Source organism: Pinus tabuliformis, chromosome 5_2 (assembly GCF_031772625.1).
Source record: "Pinus tabuliformis cultivar Carrire ecotype Pingquan chromosome 5_2, CPIR1, whole genome shotgun sequence".
Lineage (NCBI taxonomy): Eukaryota > Viridiplantae > Streptophyta > Pinopsida > Pinales > Pinaceae > Pinus > Pinus tabuliformis.
This window is the reverse complement of record NC_142306.1, coordinates 1,011,164,895-1,011,173,626: the sequence shown is the minus strand read 5'-3', so window position 1 is coordinate 1,011,173,626 and position 8,732 is coordinate 1,011,164,895.

The following is an 8,732-nucleotide window of genomic DNA, read 5'->3' as shown; positions in this document are numbered from 1 at the left end:
GAACGGGAAGACCATTCTTCCAAGATCCAAGGAATGTAAGGACAATTTCAATGAAGATGGTCTCCCGCACAAATTATGCATGGATATCAAACTTTGTGTGGCTTAACGAATGGTTTCTCATCAATGGTTGCATTCAAAGAAATGACATCTTAGTTGCCCCTCTGCTGAATTTGCTTCTTCTTCTTCTTCTTCCCTTTCTTCTTCTTCTTAGCCACCTGGTTACTAATATCAATACTTTCACTAGGCGAAGAGGAAGAAGGGGAAGAAGAAACAACCGAGGAGGAAAGCAAAGGGTCAACTTTAGGATCAACTAGAGGTTGATTTTGTCCAGTTGGAGGTGTACTCGATTGTGGAGAAATCACGACATTTTGAATCGAAGAGGTTGAAAACAACCATACTCACAAGCCAATGGTAAATCCAGGAAGGGAAAATGTAGCCATATAAGGAGCACCAATATTTCCGAAAGAAGGAAAAGGACTGGGATTCCCATCAAAAGGGATTCCTTGATCGCTAGACTCCAAATTTGTCTCCATATGTTTCAACCTAATATCAACTAAAGAATAGGGATGTTATTCGCAATAAATTAATTTTAACAACACTTTAGACGCAACTTTGCTTTTTTAGTTTTAAAGAGTCGAGAAAAAGCTAAAGATGACTCTAGTCGCCTTCAATTTTTAATGAGCCTAAAAGGACAAGTGCTCAGATGGACCTTTTCTTTTAAAGATTCAAAAAGGAATGAAAGTGACTACTCTGGAGAATCTAGACAAAAATGTTTACTAGACCAATCGCAAAACTGTAATATACACCTTGGTGATAAATTAGAGAGAAATTACCAAGGACTTATGTATGGCAGTCAATCTTCCCGAATGTTGTGTTTAGTGCATTGTGATCGATAAGGTGGTAGACTCAGTTTCCTATGGATAAAGGATTTAAGCCTATTGTGGTATCCCAATATATACATGACGGTATGGGTAGCACAAGTCTGTGCTAGCACTTGTCGTATCAAAGAGGAGGAATCACCCAACCTTCAATGAAAATGATAGCCACTAGTTTTAATGACGTAGGAACACGTCTCTATCCTAGACCTCTTGTTAAGTTATGGTATGTTCTATGCTTATAACAGTTTACTTCTTTTTCTTATTATATTCCACAGATTAGCAATCACATGTACATAAAGTAAAGTGCAGATAGAACATTATATGATCGACAAAAAACAAGCCAAGACAAGAGACACAAGATGTGGTGGCTAGCCAGGGACAAACCCCACAATGTGTGGGGAAACCCTTTGATAAAATCTTCTTTTATCTTCAATAATTCAGCAGAGAGAAATAGTACAATAGATCTGATTCATATCAATAGTAGCAAACCCTAGATCAACAGCATCAGCATTAGTGGCTTCATCATCAAACTAGGGTAGATGATATCTCACAAACCGACCGTCGGATCGGCTTGATTCCACCACCAAAAGTTGCAGCTTCTAGAGGAGGTTCAGATGAACCTACAGTGTATTTCAGATGAGGAGATTTTCTAGTCCATGTAGGTCAAACTTTACTTCTGCAGTTCCAGTTTCAGTTTCAGCAGCTTCTGGCTTCAAACTAGGGCAGTCGATATCTTGCAAACCGTCCATCGGATTGAGTTCATTCCACCACCAAACGTTGTGGCTTTTAGAGGAGGCTCAGATTAACCTACAGTGTAGTTTAGATGAGGAGATATTCTAGTCCACGCAGGTCAATATTTACATCTGCAGTTGCAACTTCAATTTCAGCAGCTTCCGGCTTCAAACTAGGGCAGTCGATATCTTGCAAACCGTCTGTCGGATTGACTCGATTCCACCACCAAAATTTGCGGATTTCAAAGGAGGTTCAGATGAACCTATAGTGTAGTTCATATGAGGAGATATTCTAGTCCACGTAGGTCAATCTTTACTTCTGTAGTTGCAGCTTCAGTTTCAGCATCTTCTAGCTTCAAACTAGGGTAGTCAATATCTTGCAAACCGTCTGTCGGATTGACTCGATTCCACCACCAAAAGTTGTGGCTTTCAAAGGAGGTTCAAATGAACCTACAACATAGTTTAGGTGAGGAGATATTCTAGTCCACACAAGTCAATATTTACTTCTGCAGTTGCAGCTTCGGTTTCAACTTCCGGCTTCAAATGTGTGAGGGAGAGACCCTTTTTTGCGCAGTAGAGAAGAGACTCTTTTCTGCGCATTAGAGAGAGAGAGATGTGATGAGATGAGTGAGTGCAAATGAGGAAAATTCCTCTTGTATTTATAGACAATGTTGGTGTTTGAATAGATGCAACTGTTGGGCTTCTGAGCCTACGTGAGTTGTAGGTCGGCTTGATAATAATTCCATAATCAAAATAAATTCATATCTCAATGAATACTTATCGGAATCGGATGATCTTTATATCAATCCTACACCTCTCGACGAGAGGAATCTAATAAAAATATTATCAGCCATGAATAAGATGAGCCACATGAAGTTTTTCCCTAGTTTCCAATTTTAACACCTCTAGATGTGTTGTGTTAAATTCCAAAGCGTTGTTAAGCTAATTGAGGTTCATTTTAAGTTGATCTTGCTTAAAATTTGCATTTGAAGGTTCTCCACATGATGTATGTTCGCAATTCCTAAAATGCAACTATCATGATAAACAAACTTTTGATTTAGTTTGAATGATGAAAACCTTAGCTACTAAAGGATAGAGCAATAAGATCTTTGACAAAGAGCAAAAAGCACATCTAATGCAATTTCCCTAGCTATTCCTATCAAGCATTCACAAAATTTAATATGAATAATGCAAAATGCATGTATTTCTTTTCATTTTCCCTTAATGTGAATTATACAGAAAGGAAAACTAATGCACAAATGATCAAAAATCCATTTTCATTAAAAGGACGATTTGCGACAATTTCTCTTAAATGAAAAGGAAGACTTTACGACAATTCAAAATTCAAAAGAGGAACGACTTTATGACACTTCTTTCGACAAAGAGCAATCGAAAAGAAAAACAACTTTCGACTAAAGATTGCAAATGATAAAGTAATACATAAGAAACATTTAAAAATCCTAGTCTAAGTGGGGCTGAATTAAGTGATGCAAGTAAGCTTCAGTGAAGAGACATTGTTCATATTCAGCAAAACAACCAAACAAATCAGAAAACAAGTCAAAAACCCTCAATTTATAGATAGAAAAAGAGTTCAGTCAATCATCGCACCTAGGCTTCACAGAAATTGAGATCCATCACACTTTCTACACTCGAAAGGTGTTATGCATACTAAGTCACAGTGGAAGACAGTGCAATAGTCTAGGGAGTGCAACTGAAAAGGTTTTTGGCTCAAATGTGGATCAGTTTTCAATGAATTATGATGGGTTTTGATGAACAATGATAAGCAAAGTATGATGGAATGTCTTGATAGGTTACTCAGCTACCAAAAGGGCATCTAGATGTGATTGTAAGCCAAATGTTTTATTCATAAACTAAACTAGAGATTGATTGAAGCAGCATTCATCTACTATGCAATTGCAAAGCAAGAGCAGTTTGAAAGCTACCTGGTTGGCTTCAGACTCTGTCTATAGTTTATCAAAGTGAACATAAAACAAACAATAACAACAAACAAACATCTGGTCTTCCCTAGTGGAGTCACCAATTTGTTTATGGGAAAATTAGTGTCTTGTTGAACGACTAACCCTCTAGGTTTGGCAGCTATCCTAGAAACAACAGTTTAAAGCAATTCAATGATTTTTCCTATGTATAACAGATAAGAGAAAGATAGTGGAACCAACCTGGAACTCCCGCTGAATCCCTTGCTTAATCTCTCTCTCCTTTGGTAGATCCTGCAACTCCTCCCCATACTTAACACACTTGGAGAGTACCTGCACAAGTACAGCAACAAAGAACCGTCAAAGCATCATGATCTATTACAACATAAACATTACAGAATCAGATATATAATGAACAAAATGATAACATTCACAATTGCACAATCATATGGGAGAAAACTTGAACAGCTTTATTAATAGAAAGGAGAATTACAACCCAGTTGTCTGATCCAGTGCCATCCTCCCAGCTTCAATCCTTATTCACCTCATGAAATAGAAAGATCACACCAACAAGGATACAATACTCTCTCCTCAATCACAAACTATCAGCACTTACTTGCAATTCACAAAATTCGAGCCTTCTGATCTCTTGGATTGGAGATCCATTCATAGATGTTTGCAAGGGTGTGAGTCATCCATGGGGTTTGATTAGTTTCATTCCACTTGTTACAATTTGTTCCACAAGAGAAGGGATTGGAGATGGTTTCCTAGATCCCTTGTTCATCCTTGGGCGAATTTAGAGAGGCAAGTGGCACAGGAGAAGTTTCTAGAAGATTCCATGAGAAACCAACTAATAAACTGTCCCATAAATTTGTCCATCCTCACCCATTACACCCTATAGAAGGCCTAAATAGTATGCATCATACCCTGGCAGTGTACCACTCAGTATGCATCGCACATTGCCAGTGGAGTAGTCAGTATGGTTCAATTTAGACAATTTCTGGATGGTTTCTCAAATGGAACTTTTGGGAATGATGTATTCAGATGACTAAGTTCTTTTAGGGTATGAAACAACTCTTTTAGGGGTTGATGAGCCCTAGTTTATCGACATATAAGTTTGGGGTTGATGTGACCGAATATGTCTATAACATGGAGGACAGTTAATTTCCTTCGCTTGAGGAAGGATTGTCGGAGGTAGCACAATTCGCCTCATTATGGGCTATAAAGGACCTCACGTGCATTACTGAAACAAAGATATTTTGGGTCATTATGGAATCGAGTATTTTCATGGATATTAACCAAAGTCCAAGATTGTTCCCAACCTTGTTCACGCAGCTGTCATCCTATGCGACATCCAAGGCTAACTTCCACATGGTGTATATCCAGGTGCAGAAGGATCCAGTGCAAAAGTTGCATGACTTGCCATATTTAGTCATAGAAATTGATGTGGAGGAGGTCTTCGCGAAGTGGCATGCAGAGTGGCGCACCCCATCAAACTTAGCTGAGGGACTGAGCACTGGTGTGGAGAGTTATGCTGCATAGAAAAGAAACGAGGTAGCTAAGAAGGCTATGCGTAACCTGGCTGTGCAGAAAAAGAAGGAAGTCGAGGAAAAGGCTCGTATGGAGCAAGAACGCACTACCAAGGAGCAGGCAGAGGAAGAACAATACAAGTCACAGTAAGGTGACCAATCACCTTCGCCGGAAACATAGCAGGAAGAAATTTCAGAACAAGGCAGCAGAGGGGATGAGGGGTTGTTATGTCCCTATACTACTAGTGTAACCCCTTATTCTTATTAGTACAACCCCCTTATTATATTGGTGTGCCCATGTAGTCCCCATATTGTTATTATTGTGCCCCATAGAATCCCACTATTGTTATTATAGTGCCCTAACATTTTTATTGTTATGTCATCTCTGATTATATTATGACCCCTTAAACTCCTATATATAGAAAGAAGGTCTTGTCATTTGTATCATCCAAGAATTGTTCATTTATGTAATGTAAAGGAGGTTTCCCTCTCGAAGAGGCTTACTTTGAAGGCATTTATCTATCTTTTCTATCTTTTTGTGAGCTGGTTTCATAACATTTGGTATCAAAGCTTTGGATTCTAGGGTTTCACTGCTCCAAACAGGTCATCGTGGAACTTTTGCTATAAATTTTTCACTACGAAATTTCAAAAGCTTAGAAAAAACCCATTTGAGAAGCAATCGGTCTGAACCTCGGTTCTGAATTTCAGATCTTGTCTCACTATATTTTCCGACATATAATCTAAGGAAGTTAGGGTTTTTTCAAACTCTCGAATTACATTCTAAATAGGTGACCTTAGGAAACCCGTTATAACATTCTCTCTGAGCATCAGATTGAAATTTCTTAAGAAGTTATAGAAAGAGGACGGATGGTAGTTTTCTGTGTATATTTTTCATATCCAAAGGTTGAAACAGTGACACGTGGCATGTCGTACAAGTGCGCTCTACTGAACCAGGCTAGAATCAGGTCTTCGTGGGAGATTTGACATAACTCTTCCTTGCAGAATCCAATCCTGATCAGACTTGTGGGGTTAGAAAGAGAACATAGAGGGCTAATATAGGACACAATTTCAAAACTTGGAGATCTAAAATTACAGAGTTACATTATTTTCAATATCGAGCTCCTAAAATCGAGAAAAGGCGATATGAGGAAGTTTGATGTCAAGGATCCGGTAAAGTGGATACTATAGATGGAGCAATATTTTGATCTACATGAGGTGCAACTATTACAAAAGGTATGTATTGCATCTTCATATTTAAAACTAGATCAATTTTTATGGTATAAAGGACTTTGTTCTCGTAAACCACTTTTTACGTGGTCAATTTTCACGGAGGAAATGATAACACATTATGAGCATACAAAGAGAAACACCTTCTTTAGCCAATTGATAAATATCAAACAAAAGTGTTCAATGGCAGAGCACATTGAGGACTTTCAAAAATTAAATATAAAGGAAAATGATATTCCAGAGAAGCAGAGGATTGATGTCTCCATCGGGACTTTAAAGGATAACATTCAAGATGAGGTTCATCTTTGGGAACCTGATTCATTGGAGAAGGCATTTAGGTTGGCAAGAAAAGTGGAAAGCAAAATAATGGCAACAAGGAAGTATACCCCTCACAACTATAAAGATGGAAGTGTTGTTTCTCCTAGCCTTCCATAACCTACAAGGTTGACACCACAACAATTGGAAGAAAAAAGAGAAAAAGAACTTTGTTACATTTGTGATAACAAATACATTAAAGGTCATAATTGTGTTGAGAAGAAATTATTTTACATAGATTGTGAAGAGGTGGAAGAAAAGGATCAAGAAACATCAAAAGAAGAGGATATACACCAAGAACCAACCCTAGAGAAAGAAGAAATGAATCTGACCATATCTTGTAAAGCATTGGAAAGAATTACCACTCCTCAAACTCTCAAGATAGAAGGACATATCAAGAAGAAAAAGGTTCAAGAAGTGAAAGATCACATCAAGAAAAAAGAAATGAATCTGACCATATCTTGTAATATTTTGGTAAGAATTACCACTCCTCAAACTATCAAGATAGAAGGACATATCAAGAAGAAAAGTGTTCAAGAAGTGAAACATCACATTGAGCATCAAGAAATGAATCCGGCCATATCTTGTAATGCATTGGAAGAAATTACCACTCCTCAAACTCTCAAGATAGAAGGACATATCAAGAAGAAAAAGATTCAAGCAGTGAAAGATCACATCGAGCATCAACTACAAGTTCTCCAACTTTTACATGATAACGCCACTTTGGTGCAGAATCGAATGAAACAATAGGTAGATCAATATCATAGTGAACGAAGTTTTGATGTAGGCAATTGGGTATTTTTATGGCTACATCTCAAGCAAGCTATTTATGAGAAGGAAATGTTGGCAATACTAAATGCAATTAAGAAATGGTGACCTTACCTAATGGGTAGACACTTCAAAGTAATAACGGATCATGATAGTCTTAAATATTTTTTAGAATAAAGTTTATCTTTAGAAGAATAGAAAAATTGGGTCACAAATATGTTGGGTTATGACTTTGAAATCATCTACAAAAAAGGGAAGCAAAATGTTGTTGCAGATGCACTCTCAAGAAAGGATGAGGATGTGGAATCATTGTTTTATGATATTTCTATTATCCAACCAGATTGGATAAACGAAGCAAGGGATGAATGGAAGAAGGACGAAGAAGTGTCGCCATTGATTCACAAGTTGTAGAAGATCCCAGTTCAAACAATATTGCCAGAACTTGACAAGGAAGGAAAAATCATATTGGAACCTGGAACAGTCACAGAAACAAGAACCCAACAACTACAAAATCGATCAATTTCACAGTATCTCATCAAGTGGAAGAACTTACCCGCTGAATATTCCACATGGGAGGACAATAATTTTATACAGAAGCAACAAGAAGTACTCAAGCGTTGAGGACAACACTTTTTGAAGGAGAGGGGCATGTTAGGTCCCTATACTACTAGTGTAACCCCTTATTGTTATTAGTACAACCCCCTTATTATATTGGTGTGCCCATGTAGTCCCCATATTGTTATTATTGTGCCCCATAGAAGCCCACTATTGTTATTATTGTGCCCTTACATTATTATTATTATTATTTCGGCTTTGATTATATTATGACCCCTTAGACTCCTATATATAGAAATGAGGTATTGTCATTTGTATCATCCAAGAGTTGTTCATTTGTGTAATATAAAGGAGGTTTCCCCCTCAAAGAGGCTTATTTTGAAGGCATTTATCTATCTTTTCTATATTTTTGTGAGCTAGTTTCATAACAGGGGTAGAGCACCCCATTTATTCTGAAGAGACGCGGCAAGGAGCAACAAGGAGGTGCAAGGAAGAAACAGAAATCAGATAAGTCACAAGGTGATCCCATGGTGCTAATAGAGGGTGATCTCGATGATATCAGGGATAAATTTCCAGACACCACTGTTATCACTCAGTAATTTCCCAAGGTTAAAGAAATTAGTCACCGAGGTAACCAAAAACCACTTTTGGAGCATAGGCTCTAGCCAACCTAGGGTCAAAGAGGGCTCTCTCTATATGATTTAGCTTTGTTTGTTTGAATTTTATGCTAGTTATGAATGTTCAGGGGGTTTTTTATTTGTATTGAAGATTGGGCGGTGGGGTTCTTTAAACATA